The sequence below is a fragment of the Tursiops truncatus genome, chromosome 3, assembly GCF_011762595.2.
Source record: "Tursiops truncatus isolate mTurTru1 chromosome 3, mTurTru1.mat.Y, whole genome shotgun sequence".
Lineage (NCBI taxonomy): Eukaryota > Metazoa > Chordata > Mammalia > Artiodactyla > Delphinidae > Tursiops > Tursiops truncatus.
The window spans coordinates 102161236-102182948 of record NC_047036.1 but is presented as its reverse complement, the minus strand read 5'-3'; the positions used below and the strand labels follow the sequence as shown (position 1 = coordinate 102182948).

General features: G+C 37.9%; 1 pseudogene; it reads right to left on the bottom strand.

The window, feature by feature from the left end:
- LOC101330810 (regulator of nonsense transcripts 1 pseudogene) overlaps window positions 1–21713 on the bottom strand; it is a 128389-nt pseudogene that overhangs the window by 90615 nt on the left and 16061 nt on the right.

The following is a 21713-nucleotide window of genomic DNA, read 5'->3' as shown; positions in this document are numbered from 1 at the left end:
TAAGGATGGTTTCATATCAGGATATCTATAGATACAATTCATCAATTAGTAAATTAAATAGATTAACTGCGAAAATCCATATGATCAACTAAATAGATGCCTAAAAAACTCCATTTGATAAAATTTAGCTTTAATTTTTTAGTTAAAAAATATCTATTAAGGAGAAAAACACATTTCCTAAAACTGACAATGGCTGTCTACCAGAAACCTATAGTAAGCAAAATATTTTATGGTAAATTATTAAAAGCTTTCCCATTCAAGTCAAGATATACACAAAAATACTATCATCACTTGTCTTCAACACTGTACTCAAGGTCCTAACCTATGTAATAAGAAAACAGTGTAGAGATAGTGATATTGGAAGAGAATAAGCTCTCAGTATTTGCAGACATTAATTTTGGACCTAGAAAATCCAAAAGGTTGAGAAAAGTATATTAGAAATAGGAGGAGACATGAGTGTATGAGTAGGTTGCTGGATATGAGATCCATATACAAAAACAGGTTTTCCTACATATCAAAAAGAATCAATTAAAAAATATGAAAAAAGAGCCCATTCATAGTAAACAAAAATAACAATAAAAAAATCCCACAAAATATATAAAAATAAAACTAACAAGAAAGGTGTAACATACATATGGAAAATTATAATACTTTACCAAAGGACCTAAAAGAAAACCTGAACAAATTTAAACATTGATTTTTAAAACTATTCATTCCTGTAAAATTCTGTATACTTAAGGCATTCCTAATCCAAGTTCCAACAATTATTTAAATGGATATTGACATATTTATGTTTATATATTAGAGAAAATATACACAATTAATGATATATTTTTAAGTTCAGATATAATTGACATTTAATGTTATATTAGTTTCAGGTGTATAACATAATGATTCGATATTGCGTATACTGCGAAATGATCACCGCAATAAGCCTAGTTAACATCTGTCACTATACAGAGTACAAATTTTTCTTTTCTTGTCATGAGAATTTTTAAGATCTACTCTCTTGGCAACTTTCAAATATACAATACAGTATTATTAACTATAGTCATCGTGCTGTATGTTACATCCCACGACTTATTTTATAACTAGAAATTTAGACGTTTTGACCACATTTACCCATTTCACCCCCCACCTCCATAGTCAATGATATTTTGAAAAAGAAATAAAAAAGAGGAGCAATTGTCCTCCTAACTATCAAAACATACTAGAGTAATTACAGCAGTATTATCTTGGTACATGAATAAATACATAGATCATGAACAGAATAAACAGCCTGGAAGTAGATTGTGTATATGGGAGTAATTTATGATAAATGTAGCATTTCAAATAAATGGGGACAAGGTAAAGTATTCAATAAGTAATTTGTGACAGATGGATAGTAAATTTAGACCTTTAGTTAACACCTTACACAAACAAATACCTGATGAATAGAAGAGCAAAGCATGAGAAAATATAAAAATATAAGAATATCTAGGATACTTAAAAAAGACCATGAGATGATAAAACACTTCCTAAATAAGACAGAAAACCATAAAATATGATATATTTGACATGATAAAAAAATTTTTTCTTTTCTTTTTCCCCTTCTTTCTTTTTAAAGTTTGTTTGTTTGTTTGTTTGTTTTGATGTGGACCATTTCCTTAAATTCTCCATTGAATTTGTTACAATACTGCCTCCGTTCCATGTTTTAGATTTTTGGCCGCGAGGCATGTGGGATCTCAGTTCCCTGATCAGGGATCGAACCTGCACCCCCTGCATTGGAAGGCTAAGTCCCAACCACTGGACTGCCAGGGAAGTCCCCAAAAATGTAAAATTTTTTTTTTACAAGAAATGTTATAAACTTAAAAGGCAAATGAGAGATTGAAGAGAAATGATTTAAATATATTTAACAGACAATGGATTAATTTATGGAATATGTACAGAACTCCAAAAATATCAGTTAGAAAAAGACAAAAGTTTTTTTTAAACAGTCAAAGGATTCAAAGGGAAATTTGGAGAAGAAATACAAAGGAATGGCAAACCTATGAAACAGTTTCTCAGCGACATTAGTAATCACTGAAATGCAAAATTAAAACAATAATGAGTTAATGACTCCCATCATATTGATGCATAGTCTCATGAGCAGATGATAATGTGAGGCAACAGACAGGTCCACATCACCAGTGAGCCAATAAACAGAGCCGTTTTGGAAGAAAGTCAGCAGTATCTATCAATGGTTAGAGATTGTAACTCAGAAATTCTCCTAACAACCTCTTCTGTGGAAAACCACGCACTATGAACATATTCACAAGGCTATTCAGATGACATCACCTGTATGTTCAGAAAGATCACAGTGTTGGCCAAGACTTATAAAAACTGTAAGAAATATATCAGTAGGTATTAAGCATATTCTAATATTTCTGTAATTGAAATATTTCATCATTAAAATGAGATTGATCTTTATGTGCTGATATGAAAAGATATCTAAGACACTAGAGTCTAATTGACAAAATGTCTACAATATGGTTCCATTTCAGTTAAAAAAAATCCCAGTGCTTTTGTACAAAAGCGACTGCTCAAAAGAAGTGCCAATTGAAAGTAGGTCGATGGGGAGAGGTGTGAAGGGGACCATCACGTTCAAAACTCTCACGGTGAGAGGATATTTCTGTAATTTATGGCTTATGTAACTGCTAAATGTTCTTCACAGAGCCCTTTACTCCTAAACTAGCGTAAAGGACATTTTCTCCATAGCCTCTAGTCAAAACTAAGAGTGTTCCAGCAAGGTGGTGGAGGGAGGGAAGAAGGAGGGTGTATGTGTCTCTCTGACTGCTTCCTCTGTGCAGAAATTCTGGATTTGTGTGACCATCCATCCATAACTTTCTTTTGCCTTATTAGCTACAAAGTAAACAATTTCTGCCCAATTTAGTTATAGAGACATGTATACCAAAAGATGCTAAACAAAGGGGCTTCATGCAGGGAGTTTTCAGGTGTTTCAGGTTTTCCTCAGTGCAAAGATACAGGTTATCTTTTAGCAAGGGCAGGTTACTTAGGTATATTTTCCTCAACAATAGTGATCACATTCTATTGTCTGGTCTACTTCCAACTATCTAACTTTTACCTGGTGGTGCTGATTGTTCCCAAAATCTCTGGCATAGTAGATTTTTAATAAATGCAGATCAAATGTCTTATTCAACTTTGTATCTCCAATGTCTAGTAGGCGAGCAACAAATATTTGCTGAATACATGTTAATAAAAAACAATGTATGCGGAGAGGTAGGAAACAGAACCTTAAAAAGTTTATTTGTGGAATGCAATTCAATAAACATACATACTAGTTCATATGTAACTATGGACATGTTAGTTTACTATGTTAGGTGAACTGTATACAGTTTATTCCTGTATATTTATTGTTTTTTAAAAACGTGTTAATGGAACTCTTTCAGTTATTGTTAAAGATAGCTTTCTGACTCAGGTGTGTCAAAGTGAGAAGTGTAAAGCGATTTCTCATACCCGGAGTGAGTAGACCGTATGAGCAGTACTCCTCACTGCCAGGAATTATTATACCTTACACCTCGTCTCAGATTAGTTACTGTCTGCTTGATAGCTTTCACATTTTAACAAAATGAATGTCTCTCAGATGAATGTAATATGCCAAGTATTTTTCTGTTTTCCCTTACTCTTTTGAAAAATTTTAATGACACAGTGTTTTCCTTTCCTAAATCAGCACTGGCAAAAGGAAACATGGGAAAAGCAAGCAGCTATGACTTCTCACAATTTTAATTTAACATGGATGTGGAACCACTTTGAAGAAGGGATGGGTTTGATTATACTCCTAATCCCTTCTGGTCTTAACATTTTATGACCATGTGACTACTTCAACTGATTGATAGTGCAATCAGCTAGGCGAATGTCGCTTATTAGATTAAAATCTATGTAAGGTGCTTCCTTTTTATCAGGTATTTTTACCCCCAAGGAACCATTCTCAGGTGTTCATTCTAGTGATGGGCCAGTAGCGGAATAGTCATCTAACTAGGCTCCAACCTGAAGCCCCTGGGTTGTTTTCTCAGTGAGGATGCAGCTCTCCACAGTGGATAGATCAGAGCTCTGTCATTTAGGGGACTCTGGATTCTAATTCAGGGTTTACTACTTATTAGGTACATGGCTTCTGAGGTTCAGTTTCCTGTCTTATAAAACGATGATAGTAACACAAGTCTCATAGGGTTACTGTGAGCATTTACATAACCTCAAGAAGCTTTGAAGATCCTTGGACCGTGTGTTTAAGATTTGTGCTCTTGTTCTCAGCACTGCTTGGGCTGCAAGAACACACTGGCCGAACAACCCTACAGTATACCCACAGCAAGCCCACCCCACCAACAGAGTCACGGAAGGGATCAGCCTGAACTACTTGTGTCATTAGTTTATCTTGGCACCCCCCAGTCCATAAACAAACCCATTTATCTCTGCAGTATTGAGATTCATCTGAAAACATCAAGGGTATGTCAGCAATAGATTTTAGTTCTGAGAAACTCTATAAACACCTATTACTGTAGCCCAACTAAAAAGTCTAGGAAGCTTAGGTTTTAGCAAGGACCAGGACCCCAGGCATTTACTTGGTCTAACTGTTCTAGCATTTCCTTGTCTTTTAAAAGTCATCCCTTAGAATTATCCATCAAGTTGTTTTGGTCCATCTGGATAGAGTTTTAAAACATGTCGCAAGCTAAGCCTTAAGATAAAGAAATCCTCTTGAATTAAAGTCCTGTAGATGAATAGCACAGAAAATTGAATATTTAAAATGAGTAATTGAGCCTTAATAATAATTGAAATGGCCAATGGCCAGTTATTGCTTCAATAGCATTGATTATTAAGAATATTTATTGAACTTGAATAAGCATTACATATAGGGCTATTCCTTAATTAAGTAAAATTATACAAGCAATAAATATATAATTACATTTCTATCAATTTATAACAATTGTATCATTTTTTAGGCCTGTTTCATTTAACAAGATAGAGGCAAATTAATGTCATGAAGCAATATTTCTAATAGTGACCATAAATATTCACTGATATATTATTATAATATTAATGAGATCTAGATTACATATGTAACAATTACATAATTTGGGATTTGCTACAAAGTAGTGAGACTCACCTTTTTAACAATAAATGACACCAAGAGTATTTAAACTTACTGGATGTTGCCTCCAGCTGGTCTAGTTTTAGCATAATGCTTTTAAGAATCTGTCCTCACAATTGAGCCCTTAAAAATGCACAGTACCCTTCTTTTCTTAGCTCATAAGCCCATGTAACTCTAACTGCTAATCCTTGCATAGCAATACAGAATATACAAAGTACTTTAAAAAATTCCTGGGCTTCCCTGGTGGCGCAGTGGTTGAGAGTCCGCCTGCCGATGCAGGGGACACGGGTTCGTGCCCCGGTCCGGGAAGATCCCACATGCCGCGGAGCGGCTGGGCCCGTGAGCCATGGCCGCTGAGCCTGCGCATCCGGAGCCTGTGCTCCGCAACGGGAGAGGCCACAACAGTGAGAGGCCCGCGTACCGCAAAAATAAATAAATAAATAAAAATACCTAATTAAAATCTTGGCATGTAAACTTTAATCAACACATAGCATTATGCATAATGGACATAGCACAACCAAAAGAAATACCTTCAATAAAATAGATCATGCTCTAGTAATTCAAAAGTATTTTTATGCTGCTCTTATGAAACTTGGCTTTGTTTTGTTTTCTTTATACATATGTATGTGCATATGCATACATAATAATATAATATATTTACTGCAATACCTGTGTTCTCAACCTCTTTTAACTAGGAGGTCATTTGGGAATTCAGACTTGCTCAGCTTGGCAACTGTGCGGTTTCTAGAACAGTGACTTACAAATAATTGGAGTTCAATAAATATCTGTGGAATTGAATAAATTATTCAAAGTATTTAAAAGATGAAGCTGCACAGGTGATGGTCTAAGCAGAACTAAGCACAGGCTACTTTTTAATCTGCCTACATTTTAGGTAGATTTTATTTTTATTCCTTTAACATCATAATTACATCTGAGGCAAATCAGAAGGCAGTCTTTCAAATGGCAGCCCTCATTCATTTCCAACTCTGTGTGTGTGCGAGTGTGTGTACGTGCACGCACACACACACACATGCAGTAGTGTATCTCTGGACATATATAAAATCCAGCAGCTTTGCAAGTTCCTGCTAATGAGGACTCCGAACACAGCAGAAGTGTTGTTTCTATAAATCAAACTGAAGAGTGATTTATTTGGAATTCACGCCTTGTTTTGATTCTATTCCTCTAATGTCTAAGGCATTACCCTGTACAAGATGCTGCTTCCTCCCAATGGTTGTGAGATATTCTCATGAGACCAAACTCTGTGACAACTGCTTGTGAGAAAGTTTCTCAGATGTAGAGGAATGTGTATGTACAAGAAAGTGGGGAGAGGGTGGAGAGGAAGATAGAACTTATCTAGTAGATTGAATCTTTACATTAGATGGAAGGCTCTTCATTAATGTAAAAATGCACAATTAGGTATCACCTCTGAGCTGCATACGCACTTAACTGATATTATGGGTGTGTTTCTGATGAGAAGAAACACAATCTGACATGGGTTGACTTAGGTCAAGATCCTCAGTAATTAAGTTGAGTTGAAAAAGCCTTTCTCTTTTCTTATTGTGTAAATATTACCAGCATTTCATAATTGACCATTCATTTCAGTTCCAGAGCCTGAACGTGCACATGTTTTTGTGTTTTCTGCCCAGTAGGAAGGTGATTACCATAAAACCTAAGAAGGAGCAAATAGAGCGATTATAAAATGTATCATGTTCTTCACAGGGTGAATAATAATGCACACATTGAAAGTCACCCGAAAGGAGAGGGTGGTGTAAAGTGCAAGTCTTGGTGGACAGATTAGATTATTTGCTGAAGAGTGAAAATAGCAATTGAGGCTGTTAATGCAATGTACTCACACCCTCTTCACAGACAACATGTAAGTGTTATTATTAAATGTCTGCTCACCTCTATTTTGCCAGCTTTTCATCTGGTTATATATAATCCCAGTTGTTTTTACCACTGAAAATGAAAAAGCACTGAGAAAAAAGCCCTTAAAAAAGGAAGCTATGAGCAACCCTACATTAGGTACAACATTATTCCATGTTTCAGTTTCTGTGGACTAATATCAAGGGCCCCAAATAGGATGAGCCCCTATAATGCACAAAATAAGCAGAGATGGAAACCTTTTTCTAATAAAAGCTGTGGTTCTGCTACACTTGGTGAAACCAAATAAACAATGTGGAATTGACATTCAGAAATGTGTATAAATTATTCAGAATGAAATGTTCAAGTAATATTAACCTAAAGGTATAGTCATCAATTTTGTCCTGACGGATGGCATTGGGTAGTTAGTATTCAAGTGTTACTACATAAATAAAATTGATTTATGCTAACGGAGAAGACGGAGAAAAATTTTTATCAGGATGCCCAAATTCTGTTCCTTCTGGCTTGATCAATCACCTCTCTACTGAACTGTGTATCGTTTTCTTGCAGAATTCTTAGGCGAGAAATTGGGCTAAGGAAAATGAATAATACATTTGCTGCAGTGTTAGACTAATGACCCTTAAGTGCTTTAAAAAAAAAAAAAAGGAGCAGCAATGACTGCTTTCCTTATAAACAGATTCTAGCTCTTTTCTCCCTTGCTCTTGCTTTCACACTCTCACTCTCTCTTCTTCTTAGAAAGAAAATAATTAAGTCTTGAGCTGGCTGACTGTTTTGGAGGTAGAAGTGATGAGAGGGTGTGGAATCGATAAAGCCAATCGAAGTACATATGGAGTTCCATCTATTTGGTTTCCTTTCTTACTTCCCCCCCATTATCTTGCTTTCCCCCCACTTTCAGTCCCATTCAGGGTTGCAGAGTTCTTGTTTGTGTTAATCATATTTCCTGTTCCTGTTTTTATAATGCTATTGTGTTATCATAAAGAAATTGATCAAATGGCGACAGGCAAGACAGAAAGCTGTTTACTTTGCAAAAGTAGGAGGGCTCTCCGACAGGGCTGCATGGTTAAAATCTGCCTCACTGGCATTTGTAATGCATGAACAATTTTTCTCTCTCCCTGGGAGGGTCCCTAAAGAGACACAACAGTGGCTCAAGTTTCTGTACCCAAATATCTTTTCCAAATTTGCATAGAACAGCAAAGGAAAGACAAATGCCTACATTAAACATGCTTTTTAAAAGGAGCTTGCACAAAGATAATTAAAGAGAAAGGCAAAATCCTGGCTGCATAATGTAGGATTATTTTGAATTAATTTGTTCTAAACCCATTGTAACAACACTTGAGGTGGAAATGAAGTATTTTGGGATTTATGAAGGAAGAGAGGTACAGCCACCATCGTGTGTATGTGTGTGTGTGTGTGTGTGTGTGTGTGTGTGTGTGTGTGTGTTAGTTGAGAATGTAACTGGTAGACAGCTGCTGAAAATGGAATTGTTCTCTAAGAAAGTAGTCATTTACAAACTAGCGTGGGGTCATGTAACCTCATTATTCTCTTTGCAGTTCCCATTAGGTCAAAATAGCAATCCTCCTAACCATCACTTTCATCTTAAGAAGCATGGACTAGTTTTGCCCTTTTAACTTGAGCTTTTTATTCTAGGGAAGGATTAGACTCTACATCACCACTCTTTCTGTTTCATTTCATTGCCATTCTATCTTTAGGGGAAATCAGCCTCACATTGTGTTATTCTTATGTCCCTAAGTAATGTTTCTTAAAAAAAAAAAAAAAAAAGATGGATCCCTTTCAATAAAGCAGCCCTGGTTTGATGGAACTACCAAAGTAAAAAGAAAAGAAAAAGAACTTCATTATTTGAAAAAGCCACATGGCATTATAGCAGTCAAATCCCTAAAGTCTGATGGTGAAGTCATTGATGCATTATTCTTCTTAAGCTCCTCTTCTTTCAAATAAAAAATGTAAAGGAAATGATTTAAAGCCTAAATAATATCACTGGACAGGAAATAAAAGACATGCCTGTCTTCCCCGATGCTGAAGCTAGGAAAATGTATACCCTGATGTATATTTAGGTAATAGATCTCAGTGTCAGATTTGTCCAAATTGGAAGTACTCGACAGGAATACACACACACACACACACACACACACACACACACACAGTCAAATATATATACACAGCCTTTAAGATGGACCCAACTGCAAATCTTCCCAGGTTCCATTGCCTCACTTTTTTGCATGAGTGCATGACTGAGAGAAACATATTCTAGGTATTAAATTGGAGGCATAATAAGACCCTCTAGCCAATAGTAACATAGCAACTGCCACCAACCTTTCCATAGAGCTACATAAATGTCTTTCAAACACCTGTTTCCTTCTGCCACTTTCTCATTTCATCTGTCATTATGGTCTAATGATTTTATTATAAGGATGAGTCTTTCTACAGAGGTTAAATGGATCCAATTTACAGAAAATGATAATCATAGGAGAGTGGAGTGGTTGGACAGAAGTGGCTACCACTGGTAATTGCTTTCCCGAAGACCCCCTCTAAAATTCCAAGCAATAAAAAGCTCCTTGGCTAAAGTTATTGCCGACAGAAAATCTTATTTATTTAATGATATAAATAAGTAAAGTATTATCCCATAATATATTATAAAATGTCAGTTGTATTTTGGTTCCCAAGCACCAAACCCAAAGTTCTTTTTGGATAAGATATATTTCAACCAGATATCAAAGGTTTTAGTTGCCAGTGACAGCTGGTTATGGGAAAGCAGAGCTTTACAAGGGAGGAAAAACCTAAACAGCTGGCATTCCTCAGCATTTGTAAGTTCTGTTTTGAGATTGCAGTCACCCAGGGACCAGGTAGGTCAGTGCATCTTCTGGGAGCAGGGAAGGGGTGGCTTGTTTACTCCAAAGTTTTAGTGTTCAATTAGAAGAACACGTGAAGAAATACGAAAAAATAAAATCCCAGGGGAAGCCTAAGTACCTTTTCTTACTGTCATTGTTCTTGTTACTGTTTTATCAAGGAAATGTCATAAAGAGGATCTTGTGTAGTAGTGACCGGAATAGTGTCTGTGTTTTTAAGGAATAAGATTTTGGCTCCTAACTTATAAGAATAAGGTGTACTTGCCTCTCTCACAAGGGATTTTTTTGAAATATACTTTTTGAAATATACATGATATATAACATTGTGTAAATTTAAGGTGTACAACATATTAATTTGATACATTTATATATTATAATATCGCTGCTGTGAGAAAGAAGGACATCCTGCCATTTGTGATGATGTGGATGGACCTTGAGCACATCATGCTAAGTGAAATAAGTCAGACAGAGAAAGCAAGTACCATATGATCTCACATGAGATTTTGCAGGTAGGGGGAGCGTGATGGAGAGACTGGCTGCTGGTAACCTGATCAGTGTTCACTTTTGAGGAAAGCTGACGCAGTCACACATCTTCACTAACCCCCCACCTCCCGCTATGCAACCCCATGCAGGGACTTTCTGTCCTAAAAATATTCTCTTGTAAAGGTTACATGGCTTTTGTTACATCTTACCTTATTTGAGCTTAACATTTCCCAGAGGGAATTACAAAACGCTCTAGTGTTGACAAAATTTAGGAGACACCTCAGACCTAGAAGCAAAACATTTATAAATCTGTGTAAGGCTCATCTTTGCCATTGTACATTTTTGCCCCTTGCCTTCAATTTTAGAAATGTTTTAAAATCTTGTCCTCCACTCTAAGGGGACCCACTATCTTGACTTACATTTTCCAATTTACAGACACACACAAAACCTCTTAGAATAAATGAAATAATAAGTGGAGGGCTTTGTGAAGCTTGGTGGCAGAAAGAATCATATCAGAAAGCATTGTTGGTATTCTTTGTGGATCAGGATTCAGCACAATTTTGTAACTTCTGTGTGGCTTCTCCAGTTGAGATAACTTCAGCATCCATCCCACTGCTCTTTTCTGCATACCCAGTTTTGCTGTTAATGGTCTCCAGCTGTAGTTGGCTTACTTTACCAGTTTTGTTTTATGCTCTCATCTCTCATCTCTGAAGTAATTGCAAAGACAGTGGAACTTGGGACACAGCTTAAGTGAGTAATAATGATAAGTTTGTCCCTTGACTAAGTAGCAAGCCACCCAACAGCTTCACTTGGTTTTTATAGATTGTACAAGAAAGCAGAAAAATCCGGGCAGTAATTCTGTAGCTTCATTTTTGCTTTGCAAAAGCAATGATACTCCAATTAAAAAAAAAAAAGATTACACTTCAAAAATATAGAATGTCTAGCCCTTTATTAATATTATTCAGATAAGACGATTATGTGAATTCCTTTGTCAGTCATCAATTAAATCTAGTCAATTAGTGGGTATGGACACTTACCCCTAGGTCTCAGATATTTCTTTCCATGTTTTAAGACTGTATACCCTTGGACATCAAGTTTTCCAAACTCCTTTTTGTATTCTAACTCCTAGAAAGTCAGTGACTCTATGAGTTGCTCTTTATTTATTGGACATCCATTTATTGAGGCTCAATCGGGGCCAGGGACTGTTCTCAATATAGGTGATACAGAAGTAAACAAGTGGCTCAAGAACCCTCCTTTGAAGTGGCTTACAAATTAGGTTGTGCAATGGACTAATAAAGTGATAAACACAGTGATTTCAGATGGTGTTAAGTGCTGGGGAGAGAATAAAACAAGTTGATGTTATAGAAAGTGACTTTCTGTCACTGGGGAGGGGGTTATTTTAGGTTGGTTGGTCAGAGAAGGTTGTGCTGAAGAAGTAATACCTCTCTTTGAAACAGTAACACCTGAACGACCAGAAGGAGGAAGCCAAGTGAAGATCAGGAAGAAGAACTGAGGGGTAGGAAACAGCTGTGTGCAAAGACACTTTGGAGTTTGAAAAAAGAAATGAAGCTTTTGAGGCAGGATTTGAATTGGAGAGTGGTAGAAAATGAGGTGGAAGGAACAGTCAGGAAGCAGATCATGTCAGTCCTTGAAGTCCTGTTAAGAATTCTCCTTAAATTGGAAGCCATTGGAGAATTTTAAGTAGAGATGTGCTGTGATCTGAGTTAAGTTGGAAAATATAATGAGGACTACTGTCATAGGCTGATGGCAGGCTATGGAAATAGGCTGGGCAGGAGATGACAGTGGCTTGAACAACGAATGTTGGTAGCATAGAGGGAGAGAAAGTGAATGGCTCCAGACGCGTTTTGGAGTCAGATTCCAGAGGACTTATGATTGGGTGGATGGTGGTGTCATTTACTGAGATGAGGAACACTGGGGAAGTAGCAGGTTAGGGGATGGGGGAGGTGGGAGCTGGAGTATTATTTTGAACATGTACGTTTGAGAGCACTCTTAGATATCTAAGTGGAGATGCCAAGTAAACAAGCATATACGCAAATCTGGAGTTTGGGAGATAGGTCGACATAGAGTCACTGGCATAATAAGATACAACATGAAGATGAGATCCTTTTAAACGTTTTCTCTTTATTAATTCCATCTCTCTTTTTTTCACTCTGTGTCTAGCTTCCTTCATTTTGTATTTTGGTTTCCAAGCACAGCTTTCTTTGCAAAAGATACATTTTATCTCAGGATCCTCTTGAAAATCCCTTTTACCCATAAAGCTTTTCCAAGTTGAATGGGAACAAAGTACAAGTGATAACTCCCTTTGAAGTCTTGATGGCAGTAGAGTCACTAGGCATTCCTTAAATACCAAGACAGTGAAGTCTAAATACAGGATAACCAGCAATTACTCATGTACCATGTCTTAAGATACTTCAATTGGGTGTTTATATCCCACTCTGGGCATATTTTCAATGGCGTCTTTTGCAAAATGTGTATGATCCTTGTAGGCAGAGACCTGTTTAATTTGCTTTGTGGAGACTAGTACACTTTTATGTGTGTGAGAAAATGTAATAAATAATATTCAACAGAGACAATGATAAATGAATAAACAGCTTACATTTTCAAAAGGGCCTTCAAAATATTTCCTTTATCAAATGTGAAATCCAATTTGTTTTTAGTATGCTTTTCCTTTGAGTTCATAGTGTCTATTAAAATTTTGTAAAATAATAAGTCTTTCATTCCCACATTTAGAGGAACAGAATTGTTTTTAGTTTAGTTACTAAAACAGTCACTTACCTACTTTATCAAGTAACGACTTATTCCGAATCAACAGGAAAAAAATGTCCTGTAACAAACTGATAGATTTTTTCAATATTTTAAATTTATTATATATTATTCAGTTCTCCCTGTCTACCATGCTGTTTCATCTTTGCTGGATATTTCGAATGAACATCATATGGATTGGAATTTTGCAGTTAAAAAATGAGCAAACAGCATTTCAACTAACACAAAGCACACACCATTTTTAAGGGGTCTCCCTGCCCACTTACTTACTTGCAAGGCTAATCTATTATGGTATCCGTGAAGAATGTTCATTCAGGCAGTAAAGTATTTAGGACAAATTTCAGCTGAGATTGTTGATGGAGTAAGAATTAGCTAAAGCAAATACAAACAAATAAAAGGTGAACAAACTTCATCTGCGTGTATTTCAGCCATGGCAGATCACAGTGCCACACAGGAGATGGTGGTGGCACGAGTAGAAGTCAATGAAGCCAAACCACTCTGTGAAACAGATCATTTGATTTATAAGTAAACAGTCTGGTCTAGAGACTTCCAAAGAGTTCCTGGGTCTTAGACACTTTATGGGACATACAGTATGTACAACTATCACATTTATGTCACATTTTACTAGTAGCTATCCTAAGAATACTGGAACTTGTTCCCAGTCTAGCAGTGGAAGGAACTAAATTTCAGGGTAGACATTCTGAAAAAGATTTGGAGATACATGGCCTGAAGGCAGCCGAACATTTGGGTTAAGAGCTTGCATTTGGAGATGTGCTTTTAATCTTGCTTTTTTTCACCTGTGGAAGGAGTCACTCTGTAGCCTCCAGAGCCTCACTGACTTTCTTGCATGCCGGGTGGAGTGAATACTAGCGCTTACTTCACAGGCTGTGTGATGGTTAAATTAGGTATTGCAATAAGGTGCTATCACAGTGTTACACACATAGCAAACACTTACAGATCTTATTTTTTATTAACGTCATTAATTATGTTGACTGGGCAATATAAGAGATAAGGCTTTGAAAATGACCTAAAAGCTGTTGAGCTGTGAGAAAATATTAAATCTCTAGGCAAGAGGTATTTTTTTCCTACAAGTGTACTGTTGAAATGTTTGATTGTTTATTGCAGACTGCCGAGTTGAAAGTTTTCTTCACTGCCACCAAACGTATGCATTTGTTCAATTACTGTTTATCCATCCTCTCTATTTATTAAGAAAGATCAAGCATTTACATCATGCCTCACCTGTGATACAGTGATAATCCAAGAAAAGAGCAGAGCAGACTTTCTATCGTTTAGGAATTCAGAGTCACGGAAATAAATTACTCAAGTAATATGGTAAGTGCTCTAATTCAATACAAAGTGTTAAGGGAACACAGAAAGGCAAGTGCTTAATTCTGCAAAAGGAAGTAAAGAGAACCTTCCTAGAGAAGTGATATTTAAGCTGAATTGTTAAGGGTTGTCAGGTAGGCATGAAGAAAAAGGCCATTTCTGGTAGAGGAAAATATCATGCAAAGGTGAAAATAAAAGTATTGGTGCCTTCAAAAAAACTGCAGTCACTTTGATGTAGCTGGAGAGTCAGGTGGGAAAGGAGGAGGGTCCACCTGGGAAGGTGAGCCAAGGACAGATGGTGTTATGATCGGCGGGTTCACCTGTCCTGTAGGCAAGGCAAAGCCACTAAAGGACTTGAGCAGAGGAGAAATGATCAGTGTGGAGTTTGGGCAAGAGCACCTAGGCCACTGGTGAAGCTCACGCTGGAGAGAAAGAGCTAAAGAAAACGAGGAGATGAGCTGCAGAGTACAGGTGAGAGAGAGTTCACAGCAGTGTAAGGTCAGCCTGTGGTGGGCATGGAGAAGTGGTCATTGAGGTATATTCAGAGAGGAAATGGATAGGACTTACGTTTTAGCTATGATATTTGAAGGAAACCAGGGTCAAAGATCGTGGCTTTCCGTGTTGGGCACGTGTGCAACAGGTTGTGGGGAAAAGTTTCATTAAAATTTGTTTTAATTTCGTTCCTTTTAAATTTTGGTCTTTGTGCTTTATAATGCATGTAATATAGTAAGAGCAATACATGTGAATACATATAAACATGTGTTTATGGGATTTTTGTGTTCAAAACTTTTTACTGATAATGGTACATAATGCAAAAGGTTTAGAGAACAATGCCTTAGTAAGACCTCTATGTTTGGATAAAATTGGTGCTATTAAGAGAAACATTTTTCCCATTATCATTCTAAAAGCTACGCAACATGATTTAAACAGTTACTCTCCATTCCCTCAAAGGCTTACAGTCTAAAATAGGCATCTCTAACTTCTTACAACGTGGACAGTATGAAGGACAAACAGAGACTTTTCTCCTTTGCCTGCAGCTTGGCTCAACTCTTTATTTTATTTCTTTTTTTTAATAGATCTTTATTGGAGTATAATTGCTTCACAATACTGTGTTAGATTCTGCTGTACAACAAAGTGAATCAGCTATACGTATACATATATCCCCATATCCCCTCCCTCTTGAGCCTCCTTCCCACCCTCCCTATCCCACACCTCTAGGTGGTCACAGAGCACCGAGCTGATCTCCCTGTGCTATGCTGCTGCTTCCCACTAGCTAGCTATTTTACATTCGGTAGTGTATATGTGTCGATGCTACTCTCACTTCGCCCCAGCTTTCCCCCTCCCACCCTGTGTCCTCAGGTCCATTCTCTATGTCTACGTCTTTATTCCTGCCCTGCCACTAGGGTCATCAGTACCATTTTTTGTTTTAATAGATTCCATATATATGCATTAGCATATGGTATTTGTTTTTCTCTTTCTGACTTACTTCACTCTGTATGACAGACTCTAGGTCCATCCACCTCACTACAAACAACTCAATTTCATTTCTTTCTATGGCTGAGTAATATTCCATTGTATATATGTTCCACATCTTCTTTATTCATCTGTCAACTCTTTATTAAGAACATCAACCTAAACTAAGGAAACTGGATTTTTGATTACCCTTTCTTCCCTTTTCCTCAATGATTTTAATAGACAAATGAGCTGTGCATTTGGACACAAGCATAAAGAACTGAATCAATACATATACTAAATGAATAAACTATCAACTTATGTGCATATTAGCTAGTGGAGTGGGAGAAAGAGACAAGCCTTAACAGTATGAATAGTGTGACTCTAGAAGGTGGGATGGGTGGTACTGCCAGGACTCAAGTTGGTAAGTTTAAAAGGAAGGGAAGATGTCACTGGGGGAGACTCAGAGGGAGATGGGGCTTTGATGGTCTGCTAAACAGGATTCGGAAGAAGGAGGGAGGGGACTGGCTGAGGCTTGCAGAGGATGAAACCTATAATTTAGATCTAATCTACCCCTTCCCCTCACCTGCACATTTTTCTTTGCTTTCCCTCTTGAAATAGCAATCAACTTCTGATTTATCTCATTTCAAAAGGAGTTGCAGTAGAGGCTGTCCAAACCACTGGGAATTTCTGGGCTCAGCTTGCTGATAAAAGTAATAACAAAAAATAAATAATATATCAATACAACAGAAAAAAAGTTTTAAATAGAACAAAAAAGTGGACGGCACTGCCAGAAAATAAAGAAGCCCTTTCAACTGGGTATTGAGAAAAAGGAAAACATTAGGCCAGATTATTCAAGAAACTTGAAATCTAGTTCAGGATCTTAAAAAGAGAGTCAGTGAGATAGTCAGTAGTTGACTGAGTACAATGATGTAGGGAAAAAAGCACAAAAGCACTTTGTCTAAATGACTACATATATGAAAGTCTGAGTAGAAGAATTCATCAAAGTAACAGACCAGAAATATACATGGTGAACACCCGCTCTACATGCTTTTCCAAGAAAGGACGTGTCAGGGTGTAAGGATTCAGTTGCATTAGCCTTCTTTCAGAAGACAAGCCCTGGACAGAACAGTCTGAGCTACTGTGACGTAGAATAAGATTTGCTGAATGGATCCAATGAGAAGAAAATTCAAGTACCTCTTGACCAAATCAACAAACATGGGAATGTCAGAAGTAGATGACCCCGTTTATGTATAAATAGACATTTAAGGTCATACTCATACAAATGAGAACATTATTGGAAAGTTAAGAGAAGAAATGCTAAAATATTAGGAGGTTATTACTTTTCAGAGTGATACATGGTTTTTGGAAGTAAAGGTTTGAAGAACTCAGCAATAGATGCTCAGTACACGGCTTGGTACATTTTATCTTTCATTCATCTGCACCTGGGGAAATGAAAAGAAAAAAAGAGGAAAGATCCTGTTTTCGAAGGTCATTAGGCATAAATAGTATTGGGAAAGATGCATTCAACATAGCTCTATATCCTCTGGCAAAGGAGTCAACAGAAGTTAATTTGAGAATTTGGAAATCATACCCATAGGAGACAATCAACATGTTTTCAGACCTTGGGCAGGGGGCAAGACAAATGCCCAAGTGCTTCTCTGGTTTATACAGCCTCACTTTAAGCACTGAAGTTGTTGATGCTATCAAAATTCTAGGAACAGCAGAAACATGAGTTTAAAGTTGACGGAATGCACTCTTATTTCCATCACCAACACTGAATTATTTTCATCTAAAGAAATAAACAAATCAACCCAACATCTCTTCTGATGCTTCTAAGGAAAACCTTCAAGATAGTATGTCTTAAGGTAAAGAGATGGTTGGCTCTCCATATCAAAGGCTGTAAGAAGCGTCGTTATGAACTCAAAAAGATACATCCTACAGAGGGAGGGTAGGCATTTTGTGATAGTGAGATATTTCATGATTAAATTCATAAACTACCTGATTTTTTTTTTTTTTTTTTTTAACCGGTACGCAGGCCTCTCTCTGTTGTGGCCTCTCCTGTTGCGGAGCACAGGCTCCGGATGCGCAGGCTCAGCGGCCATGGCTCACGGGCCCAGCTGCTCCGCAGCATGTGGGATCTTCCCGGACCAGGGCACGAACCCAGGTCCCCTGCATCGGCAGGCGGACTCTCAACCACTGCGCCACCAGGGAAGCCCGCTACCTGATTTTTTAATAGAAATTGCTCTTACCCCTCCCATGATAGTGACATCAGCCAAGAATTAAATGTCATATTTCCGTGAACACAGACATTGATTTTTAAATTGCTATCTTTATGAGATATGATTAGCACTTCTGTGTAAGCTGAGAGGCACAAACTCATGTGCAAATTCAAATGGAAAATGCTGTGCCATTAGGGTAAGTGTTGATTCCTATCAGATTAGTGATCACCGTGCCACCCGTCCCACCTAATACATAAATACGCTGTGGGCGAATTGTCACCAGGTTCTGGGCAAGATGTGCATCTGAAACACACAGGTGATGGTCGGCATCCATTTCCACGTGAACAAGAAATGCTACAGTGCTAGATATCACGCTGGTAATAAGCCTCATTCTCTCTGTGACTCAACTACTCCCTTGCTACCAGCAGACAATGTAGAGAAACAGCACTTAGTCTTCGTTTACCATGCTAGCATTTAGAAAGGTTCTCATTTGAGTAAATTGCCTTTTCAGTGTACTGAATTGTGCCTGGGGGATTGGAAATAGTGAACACAACTTCCTGAAAGCATCTAGTTGATAATCGGGTCGTAGCCAAGACATTAGAAGAATGTGAGCCTGTTGGAAGGGCAACAGAACCAACTTGTCACAAAGACTCGGTCCAGTTTCCCCACCAACAGGGAACAAGAAGGGACCACCTATTCATTTCTTCACTTGCTCTAAGTATAGTGCTTAAGCATATGGCTCTACAGCTAAGCTATCTAGTTTTGTATCAGGGCACCTTTAGGAATCAGGGAAAATTATTTATTCTGTCCGTGTCTCAGTTTTCTCAACTGTAAAATAGAAATAAAAAATATATCCCTGAAAGAGTTATCGTTAAGCTAGTGAACATATGTCAGGCTCTTCAAGCATAGTGTTAGCTGTGTTAGCTGCTACTATTCATCAACAAATATTTGTTGTGTACCAATAAATATATTCCCTGTGAGTCACAGAGAAAATACAGTCTCTCTGAGTCACAGTGGATCTATTTTTAGTCATGATCTCCATACCTTCTTTCATTTAAGTTTCTTAATATTTTAGGTAAATTTTCAAACTGTGTATGAATATATGAATCAGCCTATCTTCGTATTAACACTATATCTGATAATAAATTAGGAGGGAGAGAGAAGTGAAGATGGAATCTTATAGTCAAATGAAAACTCGTCTTAGTATTTCATGTTCTTAAATAGTTGTAAAGATTCTTGGTAAGAGTCATATGAGGGGAGAAACAATGCCCTTTATATTGTTCAATACTAATGCTAACTTTGTAGTTAAAGAAACAGGAGTCATGCAAATCATCCTCACTTACGTTCCCCCCAGCCCACATATCTTACTTTTGTCCCATCATTATCTCTAGTCTTATATCTTTGGCCTTGTGAGTATCTTTGTCACTGCAGTACCAGTGAGGATTCTTTCTGTTGCAAGGGACAGAAATACCAACTCAAGGAAAGAGAATTTACTGACTTAGGTACATGTGAAGGCCAAGGGTTGGGTGGTTTGAATGCCACTTGAATAACATCGCCAGGACCTGGGCTCTCTGCTTCTGTTGACTCTCTTCTCCTCCACGGGGGTTTCATTCTCAGGCTTCACGTAGTGGCAAAAATAGCTGCCAGTAAACCTAGGCCTACAGCCTCCCAGACTTAACTCTAATAGCAAAGATGGTGTCCCCCTCTCTCAAAAGTATCGGCAAAAGTGCCATTGCCGCTCGTTGGTGGCTTGGACCACATGTCCACTCTGAATCAGTCTTGGTGGTCAGAGAAAGCAGTCCTTTGGGTGCTGAGTCTGAGTCTCAGAGTTGCCCCTGCCGGGAGTGAAATGAATTCCACTTGAAGCATAAAGCCTAGGAGAGGGGTAAGGAGGATTTACAGAGAGGAATAATTAGTGTGTCATCATCAGCACAGAGGTGAGTGGGCAGCAGGCACAACACTGGCTCATTCTACCCATCCTGTAGCTCTGATCCGGCCAAATCCATCCTCAGAGCCCCAAATGACCCTTTCTGCCAGTTGCATAGAATCCAAAGTCTGTTTGTGGCATTCAAGGCTTTTGGCCATCCTCATTTATTTCTTACCATGTCTCCTCTTGCATTCCTGGCTACAGTTTATTTTCAGAGTGTCTCCATTCTCTTTTGACTTTTGATTCCCTGTCTCCCATCCGTCTGATTGATATTCTTTAGCTTATTGAGAGACCAGCTCACATGCTACCCTACAACAAGCCAGTGAAGTCAGAATTATTGTTATCTTCATTTCATAGAAGAGGATGTGGAAATGCAAAGAGGGTAAGGAACTTGCCTGAGTTCAGGTTCTCGTCAGGCATTCTGGATCCAGAGCCCCTTTAAACTGTACTCTCTCACTAGTGGAAAGTAAGATGGACACCTTCACGAAACTGTATCCCACATCAACATCAGAGATGCGAAACCGTGTATATAGTAGAGGGAAATGTGTTATATTTGGGATTTTGTTTACCCTGATTTTCTTTACATGGAGGTGATAGTTTTCATGGATAATTTGTTCCTATCTTGGCTACAGCTTGTAAAATGTGACAATCTTGCAGATTAGTGAGAGCTACACGTAGGCTTTGAAAAGTTAAGATACAGTCAATGTTTTAAAACTTCACCGTTTCACTAATTTCACTTTAAAGGTAAAAAACATTGTATAAACATGTGTTGAATGCTCATTCTCTGCCAAATGTTAGATATCTAAAGGAAAACAAAGCACAGTCCGCAGTCTTAAGTTGCTTGTTGTCTAGTTAAGGAGATATAATTGCAAACAAATCGTTTAGTGTCAGTCTTAGAATTTGAAGAAAGTAGTTGATTTTAACTTTTTTTGCCTGGGGGGAGGCGGTTCCAACAACAGCCAAGATTGAAAATGCCTTCACTATTGTGGATGAATGGATAATTATTAGAGTAATACCTTTACCATTTAGTCATTTTTCCACTCAACAGCTATTTATTTCAGGCTCTCTGCTCTGCATTGGGTATAAAATGGTGAACAAAGGAGACATGGTCATTCATTGCCTTCATGGCACTTAGAGGAAGAGGACATTACATAAAAACACAGCTGAATTTATAATTGAACATGCTGTGAGAATTACTGTTAAGGAGGAGAGCCGAGGGCAGTGATAGAGAATATCAGAGGGGCCGTAAATATGTGGGAGGCATCAGTTCTCTAGGAATTGCTTTTCAATCTGTGACCTAAAGAAAGGAGCTGGGGGTACAACATTCCACACAAAGGGACATAGGGAGAAGGTTGCTGATGCAGTAAAGAACTTGGTGCATTCACGGAAAAGTCAGGATCTGTAGAAAGGGTCTATGTCAGGTGAGTGGATGCACATGAGGCTAGAGGGGAAGAAGAGTTTGAAATATAGGGCCTGTGGCATTGGGAAGAACCATGGATTTTAAAGACAGTGGGAAACGATTGGCAGTTTGAAGCCGGGATACATATTCAGGTTTTACCAAGATGATTCTGTGCGTCATGAGAGAGGTTGCAAGCCTGCCAGTCACGAAGGAGTTGTCCAGTGGGGGGCTAGGTTGGGGGGCAGAGGTGGAA